General features: G+C 35.9%; 1 protein-coding gene and 1 long non-coding RNA gene across 2 annotated transcripts in view; both read left to right on the forward strand.

Moving 5' to 3' along the window:
- olig4 (oligodendrocyte transcription factor 4) overlaps positions 1-66 on the forward strand; it is a 1,064-nt gene extending 998 nt beyond the window's left edge. The window contains 1 exon segment of the mRNA NM_199514.1: positions 1-66. This exon segment is cut by the window's left edge and continues 998 nt beyond it. The gene's annotated coding sequence lies outside the window, so the exon portion shown is untranslated.
- LOC141377069 (uncharacterized) overlaps positions 1-11,907 on the forward strand; it is a 35,668-nt gene extending 23,761 nt beyond the window's left edge. The window contains exon 4 of the long non-coding RNA XR_015506393.1: positions 11,809-11,907. This is a non-coding gene — a long non-coding RNA (uncharacterized LOC141377069). The remainder of the gene's footprint in view (positions 1-11,808) is intronic.
- Positions 11,908-12,008: the final 101 nt, after the last annotated feature.

Raw genomic sequence — 12,008 nt, forward strand, 5'->3', positions numbered from 1 at the left:
TAGCAAAAATGACAATGGAAAGAAATGTATAGTTTTGTTGTTTAAATTAAACATCTATTATTATAACTTCCTGTTGTTGTTGTTGTTTTGCTGTCTTCATTTGATCTGTCATTTGATCATAAAAAGTGGCTAAATTAATGGACCCTTTTCACAAGACTGTTATGACGCGTTTAATTAGCGGTCATCATAATCTTAAATCCTTGAACGTTTTTAATATTTAGATTTTTTTAAAAACATATGAACATTTATATGCAAATATGAATGTATTGTATCATCTTTGAGTCCAAAAAAATTACCACTTATGTGGTGTTTCTAATGCAGCATCTAAGGGGCTCAGAGTAATCAGTCTCACACACTATTTTTCCCTTTTCTGAAAGTCTTAACACCAGTTTTTCCTGGAGTTTTTCTTTTATCATTTCAGCAAATAGGATCAAATTTTGTTGTTTTACTCTCCCAGTCACTGCACTCTAAGTTTACCCAACTATGATCTCTTCCGCTAGACTGAGAAACTTGGAAATCTGAAGAGTGTTTATTCAAGCTCAAACCAGTTTTGATACAGCTACTGTCGCAATGCTTTACAATGAGGTTTCATTGGAATTTGCTTTAGCAAATATGAACTGCACTAAAAATGATATATTTATACGGTATTTATTATCAAAATGTGTTTCTAAATATGTATTTTATAGTTATAATAATGGTAAAATATAATACTCACAACTTACTACGTCATGTAATTTTTTTAAATAGAATATTAATTAAAATAATAATAATAATAATAATAATAATAATAATAGAAAACAAAATAATAAAATATATGTAATATTTTAGATTAAGCAATTCAATACTTTCATTATTCACTTGGTTTCTTTGGAAATAATTAAATAATTCAGATTTGCCCCAAAAGTAAACATTATTTTTAGATAGATAGATAGATAGATAGATAGATAGATAGATAGATAGATAGATAGATAGATAGATAGATAGATAGATAGATAGATAGATAGATGTTGTCTCAACACAATTCGAATAAGTTAACTTAAAAAATGTAATTGGATTGAACATAAAACAATTTAGTTGTCCCCCAAAAATATCAAGAGTTGTGTTGCTTCAGCTCATTCTAAATAAGTAGTTTGAACAAGCAGCAAAAATCTAGAAATATTCATAAAATAGATATCGATAAAATATAGACAGACAGACAGACAGATAAAACAAATGTAAATAATGCAAACATACAACCTAGTAAAGTAAATAAATCTAATGCAAGTAGACTGACTGAAATAATGAGGTGCTCAAACACCAGCTGCTCATCTGTTCTGAGATCAAGTGTCAGCACTTATACGCGTCAGTGTGTTTTGTGATATATATGAATATAAAATGAGTCCATATGCTTTCATCCCGCACCATTTACGCAATATTGCTCACTCCGTGTTTATGTTTTTAGCATATGCTAACAAACACAGCCACAGCTTCAGCGCGTGATAAACCGCCGCCGTTGGACTGAACCATCTGTACCGAGACTAGTTAATGTATGAAGAAGAAAGAGGGCCAGACCTCGCGGAGCCCGGGGCCTTCTCTTAGCCATCAATCAGAGGGACGGAGACGCAAGCTGTCGCCAGGTTGGCGCGTCAGCATTGTGCAGCACACGCAGGGGACAGCCAGCGATTCTTTTCATGTTCCTGCACGAAGATTTGTCACTGTCCAATAAAGCTGTGATCATATTCAGGCCGTCCTCACTGGGAGCCGTTTGCATGAGGGGCTCTGACAGCTGTGCGCACCATCATTTGTTAACCGGGGAGGACGTTTGATGATGTTTCTGAGTTTATGATATGAGCGATGGTTGGAGGTGAAGGTGTGGAATAAAGGGCTCAATGGAAATGAAGCAGGGTTCAAGTGAGCTTGATGTTTAGATGGGCGGCGTGCTTTTTCCCCCGCAGTCCAAAGACGTGCACTATAGGTGAATTGAACGAGTGCGTGTGAATGTGAGAATGTATGGGTGTTTCCCAGTACTTGGTTGCTGCTGTATCAAATATGTTGAGACCGCTCCTTTAACAGACATTTAACTGATATAAGAAACTTTGCATGTACATGTCAACTTACACTAACCCCAACCCCAACCTAACAGTCTACTTCTAATCTAATGAGAATTAGTTAATATGTAGATGCAATATAACAAACGCACTATCAAAATAAAGTGTGGCCAAAATGGTTATTTGTTTGTAAAGAGAATCTGCTCTATCAATTATCTGAGAAAACATTCTCTATAGGAGACAAATAAAGCTGCAATAGAAGAATATTATAAGCATAAGATTTTCAAGTCTTAAAGAACATCAAACTTTAGGTAATGCATGTAAATCTCACATCCTTTTGAACATTTTTTCAGATTCAATAGACTCACTTAATCCAAATGTGTGTATAATGTGAACTGTTGGCCTAAAATCGTTTTATCCAATGGTTGGGTTTGTCTATATTTTACCCAAATTTAGATTGAAACAGCCCAACATTTGTGTGTGTGTGTATTAGGGATGGGCGATACCACAATTTTTTAATTTTTAATATATATATTTTTTATATATAGGGGTTTTCACCTTTATTGGGATAGGACAGTGGAGATTATACAGACAGGAAAGTATGGGGAGCAGAGATATGGGAAGGATCGGCAAAGGACCTCAAGCCGGGAATCAAACTCGGGTCGCCGTGTGCACCTTGGTGCTTTGTGTCGACGCACTAACCTCTAGGCCAGGGATGTCAAACTCAATTCCTGGAGGGCCGAAGCCCTGCACAGTTTAGTTCCAACCCTGCTCCAACACACTTATCTGTAAGTTTTAAACAAGCCTGAAGGACTCAATTAGTTTAATCAGGTGTGTTTAATTAGGGTTGGAACTAAACTGTGCAGAGCTGCGGCCCTTTTGGAACTGAGTTTGACACCTGTGCTCTAGGCTATTGGCTCCGACGATACCACACTTTTTTAATTCGATACAATACCGATAGTTTTTGTTTAAAATTTTACCATATCGATATAGATACCACTTATTATTTAAAATGTTAATGTAATTTTTCTAAACAATGTTAATAAAAAAAATCATTACATGTAAACATTCATACACGCACACACGACCATATTGCATATACACACTGCATGCACACACATACTGTATATACACACTGCACAGATACACACATATTTATTCACCTAATGGTAATGAGAGAGAAAGAGACAGCTGATTTATTTTTCTGATTTTTTATTTTATTTATTTATTTATTTTTATTTTTATTTAACTATTATTGTACTATATATTAAAATACTATACTATTATTTGCTGTTTATTGTTTATATATATGCACACACACACACACACAAATACATTTGCACAAATACACACATGTAAACACACACACAAATGCACACATATGTATAAACACATACACACACAAACAAATACACACAGACTGTATGCACAAATAGACACACAAACAAATACACAAATACTGTATGCACAAATAGACACACAAGCATACATACACAAACACAGAAGCACACACATATACTGTACACACAAAAGCATACACACAAGCACGCACATATAAACACACTAAGACACACCTACGCATACATGCACCAGACAAAACAGCATTTTTTTAGAGAGAGAGTGTGTGTGTGTTCTTTTTAATGTAAATTTTATAAATGTTTTGGCAAAAAATTTGTAACATTTGCCATGCCAATAAAGCAATTATTGAATTGGGTCAGGGTTAGGAACTGCGTTACCTCTCTGCCATCGTGTCATTCCGTAATGCAGAAGTGTGTGACTTGTGTGTGTTGAGTACGTAAGTTATCTGAAAGGCACATGATCGCTCGCGTGATGTTCCATCGCAGATTGATTTTTGTAACATCTTGTATACAAAGCATCACAGCGCTAAAGCATTTAGTTTTGCAGAAATTATTAAAATATAATCAAAATAGCGATACTTTTAAAAAATATCGATACCAAATTAGAAGCTTCTATGTATCGATATATCGATACTCGAGCATTGATTTGCACATCCCTAGTGTGTGTATAAAATTCAATACAGCTGATAGGATGTGAGAAAAGGTCTTGTTTTTTTGTTTTGTTATACGCTGTTCACACATTGGCAATAAAAAAAGAGAGCAATACATGGACGTAGAGCGCCATTAAATGTGCAGTGTTTAAATACGCTGCAAGGATATGTGTGTATTAACAGTTTTTAATATTTTTATGGTTATGTATGCTTTTGAATTGCATTACGGGAGCTTGATCTTTCGTTCAACAACTTTCAATGTTGAAAAGTTTGAAAAAAGTGACTTTTGTTTTCTTCTTTTAAAAAGTTCTAAGTTATTTATTGTCTTGGTTGGTGTTTTAAATTATGGTATAAAACCTGGTTTTTCTCTGCCAGTACTTTTTTAGTTTTTTTACCAACTTAATAGTCTATATACCGTTGAAGTCAGAATTATTAGCCTCCCTGTATATTTTTCCCCAATTTCTGTTTATCAGAAATACAATTTTTTTCCAGCACCTTTTTAAACATAATAGTTTTAATATCTCATTTCTAATAACTGATTTATTGTATCTTTGCCATGATGACAGCACATAATATTTGACTAGATATTCAGCTTGAAGTGATATTTAAGGCTTGGTTTGTTCTGTTGACAATAGAAAAAACAAATATTGCTTAAGGGGTAAATAAATTTGATCTTAAAATGGTTTAAAAAATAAAAACTGCTTTAATTATAAGGAAAATAAACAACCCAGGCTTATTCTGAAAACATAGTCCCGTGGACTTTTCTGGAGACCGCAAAATACGTTCGAGGAGAGGGGTCTGGATGCAGACCTGGTTTAGTGCAATCTGAGCTGCATCCAATGCTTTTAAATGGGCTCACCTAACCCCACCCCTAACCCTATCCGTCACAGTGACATCACTCTCTCCATGAGTGAATTGTGTCTGACATTGATGCAATCTCAGCTTGCATCATAAAGGCTGTATCAAGATATTATTGCCAAGGAGATAGTTTTGCAGTTTTTGTTTTCGCAAATCAACGAGAGACTGTCTGCGCTTTTTTGTATCTCAAATGTCTCTCACGAGTGCTGTTCTCACGTAAACCCACCAGAGGCTGCTGTCAAACGACCGCCTGTCTGACTGAAAGATTGACTGTGCGACCGGCTAATCGACTGACCCACCCTTATCCCTCCCTAAACCCAACCAATTTTACAGATTGACCCGCCTACCTGCTTACTCCCATAAACCCAACCAACATATTACAAATGCAGTCCAGAAAAAGAAAAGCCCTCCTCTGATTTTTACCTCATTTTCGGATTTTACCACATTCTTACCCTATTATAAATTTGTTCACTTGGATTCTGTTTTTGTCTTACCTGATTTCTGGAACCACTCTTCCCCGGACTCAAACCCGGTTGTCATCGTCGTCGTTAACTCCTCTCTGCATTTGAAGTCTGCCGATGTACACAACGAGCTAACTGGACAAACTGGTCGCGCAAGCCCTCTATGGAGGTAAGTGGTCAGCCGGTAGGCACGAAAAGGAACGACAGGCCCCATAGTGTTTGCTAAAAAATTAAATGCAGCCATCTGTACCTCCGGCTACATAATTCGCAGCCTCCAGAAACGTCCACAGAACAACGTTTTCAGATTGAGCCTGTGTTGGAAATAAAACATATAAAGCTTTCTCCAGAAGAAAAAATATTATAGGAAATAATGTGAAAAATTTCCCAGAGATGGGTTGCAGCTGGAAGGGCATCCGCTGCGTAAAATCTTGCTGGCGGTTCATTCCGCTGTGGTGACCCCAGATTAATAAAGGGACTAAGCCGACAAGAAAATGAATGAGTAATTTGAAAAATTCCTTGCTCTGTTAAAAATAATTTGCAAAGAAAAATTACAGGACAAATAATTGTGACTTCAACTGTTTATTTTATTTCTTATACAGTAAATTGTTTCAAACTTCTAAAATGTCAATAAAAGTCACTTTGTTTAGCTGTAGAGTTGACTTTTCAACATCAAAAGTCAACAAAGGATTCAACATCCCATAGTGCAATTCATAATCATAAATAAACTGAAAATACACACACAAAAAAACTATTAACATATATAGTGTATCACCTAAGAATCCTATTAGCAGACTCTAAAAAATGATGTGGTCAATTAATCATGACAACATATATTTTTTGTTCATTGTAACTTACTAAACTACGTTAATCATGGTCTAACATAATTTTAGAAGTTACGCAAGCTGTTTTAAGTCAGTTTAACATAACATAAGTTCAACAAACTCATAAGGTTAATTTGATTTAGCTTAATTTAAGGCAACCAAGATTTTTTACATTGCAGGAGCGTTCAGTGTTCAGAACACAGCTAACATCACTTTTTGAACTTGAAATCTTCATTGGCGAAAAATCCTTTTATTCACACACACACACACACACACACACATACACACACACACACACACACACACACAGACACACAGACACACACACATACACACACACAGTTTGAGACTGTATTTCTCAAGAGCTAAATCGAGCGTGCAAAATACACATTTCTCCTCACAGGAATCCCGGGCCGACAAGCCAAAGATCAGAGGCGAGATGAAGAGATGCATCTCCTCTTGTCCTCTACTCTCCTCCCTCTCTCTCTCAGTTTAAATGGAGGAAGACAAAAGCACTCGCTCCGAGCACAAAGAAGAGGGTGCAGGGGGTCGGCCCATAACACAGACCCCTCTTTTTTGTGTGTGTTTTCTTCTCCCGCTCGGCCTGCAGAGGGCCCTGACACTCCAGCGCCAACACAAAGGCGCTTAGCTCCTTATTTATGGGGCCATTGACAGCGCTAAAGAGCTGCTGTCAGGGGCCTGCACGCAGTCAGCTGGTGAACGTCCCAGCGGGGGGAAGCAGCTGCCGTCCTGCCCAGAGAAGAAGCTCCCTCAGCGGGTGCCCGTGTCCCTGTGGCCCCCCTTGAGCCGGGACCCCCTCCTCTATGGGTCCCATACAGGCACAGGTGGGTTTGGGAAGCCGAACACATTGTGGGGATTAGTGGAGCTGCCGCTCGGCCTGCTGCACGCCGATAATTAGACACATTGACTTGTGCAAAGCTGGTGTTTCCTGATTGGGGGCAGATGGTGATGGTCCACAGAGAGACAACAGCGGGACGTGTATCTCTATGTGCGAAAAGCTGGTTAGAGATGGCAACATTTGGAATAATCTTCACATACTGTATTATATACTAGACGATAACCAGTTTGAAGGTTTACCACGGTTTGTAAAAGTCAAGGTTTTGATACCGCTAAAGTTTTCTATTATACCGTTCACACGGTGAGATTTTTCTACGATATATGTAACTATTATATTTAGCTTTTAATTCCACACAGTTACTTAATGTTGTGTTTTTGTAGTGGGTCGTTATTGGCGTCAACGTGCTGCAATAATGCTCTTATTACGCTCTTACGACTCTTATCGGGGGATAAAAAAAATATCGACGTTAATCTAATCTCAAAGTTTGGTTGGGAGCTGGGTCTATTCTATGCAAGCTATGATGACTTTCACCTTGATAAAAAAATGCCCATCTGACAAAAAAATGCCCTTCTGAATCAAATCAGCAGGATGCCCTTCTGGATCCTTCACTTACTTCGAGAACACTACTGACTTCGCTTACATGGACATTTAGTTATTTGCCTTAATAGACAATAATATAATTTAGGTGTTTAGGTGAAGTGCTTTCATTTAAGAGTTTCCTGTAATTTTGGGCTCTTTAACTGCTGTTTGGCACTTTCACTTTCACACATGAACATTTCGTTCATGCCTCCGTTAAAAACTGGAGTATTAGACGCAAAAAAAAAGAGTAAGAACTGGTGAGAGTGTTGTGGAATTTAATAACGCACGCAGAATGGACAGAAAAAGCTTCCGCATTCCGCTATGTGTGGGTGTGTGTGTGTGCGGGGACTGTTACTGACAGCCGTGTGTGTGGATCTTGTCATAAAATATGGCGTAAAGTCCTACATGACAGTAATAGTTTGATCGCGGTGTTTACTTCAATAACGCCAATAATATCTGCATACTGCACATGTCTTAATTCCATTTCTGTTTAGTTCAGGTTCAGGTCGTATTAAGGTGATCAAAAATCACTGTTTGGAGTTTATGTAGGCCTACAGTTCAAAATTCATGTTTAACTAAATAAACAGTTTGTAAACACAAGTTCATCTTACTAAATATCATTTATTTTCAGCATCAATTATCATAGTAGAACAGTTTCTCAAGCAGTTTGTGATGCATTTAGGAAACAGGAGATGAGCCCCTGGTCTAATGCGCCACCTGGCTTGAGAAACCCGTTCTCAAAGACTTACTTTTAGTCATTATTGGGGTAGCACACATATTCTGAATGCTTTCGGCAGAATTCAAATGAGCCATTTTAATCTAGATTAATTCAGGGGGGCTAATAATTCTGACTTCAACTATATATATATATATATATATATATATATATATATATATATATATATATATATATATATATATATATATATATATATATATATATATATGGCCGCGCAGTAGATAGTGCTGTTGCCTCACACCAAGAAAGTCGCTGGTTCGAGCCTCGGCTGGGCCAGTTGGTATTTCTGTGTGGAGTTTGCATGTTCTCCTCGCGTTCATGTGTTTTCCCCCACAGTCCAAACACATGCAGTACAGGTGAATTGTGTAGGCCAAAATTGTCCGTAGTGTATGACTGTGAATGAGAGTGTGTGGGTGTTTCTCAGAGATCGGTTGCGGCTGAAAGGGCAATCACTGCATAATAATGTGCTGGATAAGTTGGCGGTTCATTCCGCTGTGGCGACCCCAGATTAATGAAGAGACTAAGCCGAAAAGAAAATGAATGAATGATATAAATGATACACACACACAAAACAGTTCTCTCTGGTTCTCGAATCTGATTGGCTGACAGTCGTGCAATATTCTCTAATAACAGCACTCGTACAGCCTCTTCACTTTTATGTAATACTCCATACTCCACCCACAGAGTGACAGCAGATCAATAAACGCACTACAGTTTGAAAAATATCGTCATCAACATCAAAAGTCAAGTTAGCAGAGATCAACATCACATAATGCAATTTACAACCATAATAAATGGAAAACACAAAAAACAGTGGATCTATTTGTCAATGAAGCTCAGATCTCAGATCAGATTTAACCAGTTTATAAGTGTTTGTTAGCATGATTTTTCTCTTTCTCTCTTCTCGTGTGTATTTCCTGTCCAATAATACTGCAGTCTGTTCTGAACGCAACGTCGCAGTAACATTTGATCAATACACAAATTCGCCGTCTGTGCCCCAGATTCAGACTGACAGAGTTAATTAGACAAGCAAAGGTCCCAATTAGTGGGATTGAGGGGCATTTGGGGGACATATTGCGAAACACATGCACATATTGCTCAGGGACTCTTCAATTAAGAGATAGGCCATTCTGACCCTGTGACATCTTGTTAAACCTCACTTCCTGTCAACCACTCACTGACAAACACAGCTGGGACTTGTCTGCATGTGTGTGTGTATACAGTTGAAGTCAGAATTATTAGCCTTCCTGTATGCCCCCCCCCCACCCCCCCACAACACATTTCTAAACACAATAGTTTTAATAATTCATCTCTAATAACTGATTTCTTTTATCTTTGCCATGATGACAGTAAATAATATTTGACTAGATATTTTTCAAGATACTAGTATTCAACTTAACGTGACATTTAAAGGCTTAATTAGGTTAACTAGGCAAGTTAGGGGAATTAGGCAAGTTTATTCTGTAGACTATCAAAAATAAATATAGCTTGGAGTCTAATATTGACCTTTAAATGGTGTTTAAAAAATTAGAAAACGGCTTTTATTCTAGCCGAAATAAAACAAATAAGACTTTCTCCAGCAGAAAAAACTATTCTAGAAAATACTGTGAAAAATTCCTTGCTCTGTTAAACATCATTTGGGAAATATTAAAAAATAAATAAATAAAAACTCACAGAAGGGCTGATCATTTTGACTTCAACTGTCTGTGTGTGCGTGCATGTGTGTGTATGTGTGTGAGCGCTGTGGGTCCCGGGGCCTCAGGTGTGGTGTTAAACACTCCCATTAAGACCAGATCCATATGGGCTCTTCTGAATTGTAATGAGGTGATAAACTCCTCGTGTCAATTCCATTATGAGCAAATTCATTTCTTGATTATGTGTAACAGAGTGACGAGACTAACTCGCTCCCCGGAGACTTCACGTCACTTATGGCTGTTTTCAGTGCTCTATAGCAGACAATGACTAAGATCCTGATTTTGAGAATGTAAACCAAATATCTGATTTGAAATGTTTTGCCATTTATAGATGTTATTCAATTCTGTCTTTGTCAATACAATTTTGCAATGGAATTTTTAATAAATTGTAAACACTAAATACATGGATTAGTAAATGCATTTATTTATTTATTTATGTGGTCATTTATTTATTTATGTGGCCATTTGTTTGTTTGTTTGTTTGTTTGTTTGTCTGTTTATTTATTACTTTATGTGATCATTTGTGAATTAATTAATAAATTTTTTTATTTATGTGGTAATTTATTTGTTTGTCTGTTTATTTATATATATGTTTGTTTGTTTGTTTGACAGCTAGATACGAGTCAACCTAAAAAGATCCTGACTTTTAAAATAAATAGAAGAATCAAGCTATTATATGTGTTTTTAAAACGAGGTCTTTTCATCATCCATAAATTAGTTTGATTTAATAAACATATAAAAAAAAAACATCCTAGAGAAGGTTTTAGATCAATGGTACACATTTGTACAATTTTAAATAAATTATTAGGCTATTTGCCATTTATAAGTAATATTTTATTATGTATATTGTACTTTATTGCACCTATTAATTATTTTTTTGTCTATTAATTAATTAATTTGTTTGTTTTTGTGTATTTTTTATTTGTTTGTCTGTCTGTTTGTTTGATATGATAAAATTTAAAAATAAAAAATAGAGCTAATATATGTGTAAAAATATTACTTTTCTTCATCCATAATATACATTAACAAAGTCAGAATTTTATTTACAGCTTCTAATAAATTAGCTTATTTAAATAAATATACATAAAAATTACATTGTTTATTTATCTATCTATCTATCTATCTATCTATCTATCTATCTATCTATCTATCTATCTATCTATCTATCTATCTATCTATCTATCTATCTATCTCTCTATCTATCTATCTATCTATCTATCTATCTATCTATCTATCTATCTATCTATCTATCTATCTATCTATCTATCTATCTATCTATCTATCTCTCTATCTATCTATCTATCTATCTATCTATCTATCTATCTATCTATCTATCTATCTATCTATCTATCTATCTATCTATCTATCTATCTATCTATCTATCTATCTATCTATTTATTTAGTTAGTTAGTTAGTTAGATTAATATGAAAAAAAGTTACTTAGATCCTGACTTTTGAATCAAAGTAGATCGAAAAATAGAGTTATTGGATGTATTTTTTTTTAAACTCTGACTTTTTATTATCAATAATTTGTTTACAAAGTCAGACTTTTTTTTCAGCACCTAATAAATTAGTGTAATTAAATAATTATACTTTTAACAATCATCCTATAGGGAAGTTTCAGATCAATGTTAACGCATTTGTAACAAATTTAAATGAAATTTAGGTTGTTTATAAAATACAGGTAATATTGTATTATGTATATTGTACTTTATGGCACCTAAAACATATATTTATTTATTTATTTATTCAAAACCAACAGCCAGCAGGATGGATGAATGGAAGGATGGACCCACGGACGGACGGACAGACAGACAGACAGACAGACAGACAGACAGACCGACCGACAGACAGACAGGTCGTGTGAAGTGTTTTTTTTTTCGGCTATTGTCGGCCTCTACAGGCCTTGAGTGTAATGACGGTGATTTTCGCTTTTCATCACAAATCTTGACCCTATGCGGC

The sequence above is a fragment of the Danio rerio genome, chromosome 13 (assembly GCF_052040795.2).
Source record: "Danio rerio strain M-AB ecotype USA chromosome 13, GRCz13ab, whole genome shotgun sequence".
NCBI classification, from domain to species: Eukaryota; Metazoa; Chordata; class Actinopteri; order Cypriniformes; family Danionidae; genus Danio; species Danio rerio.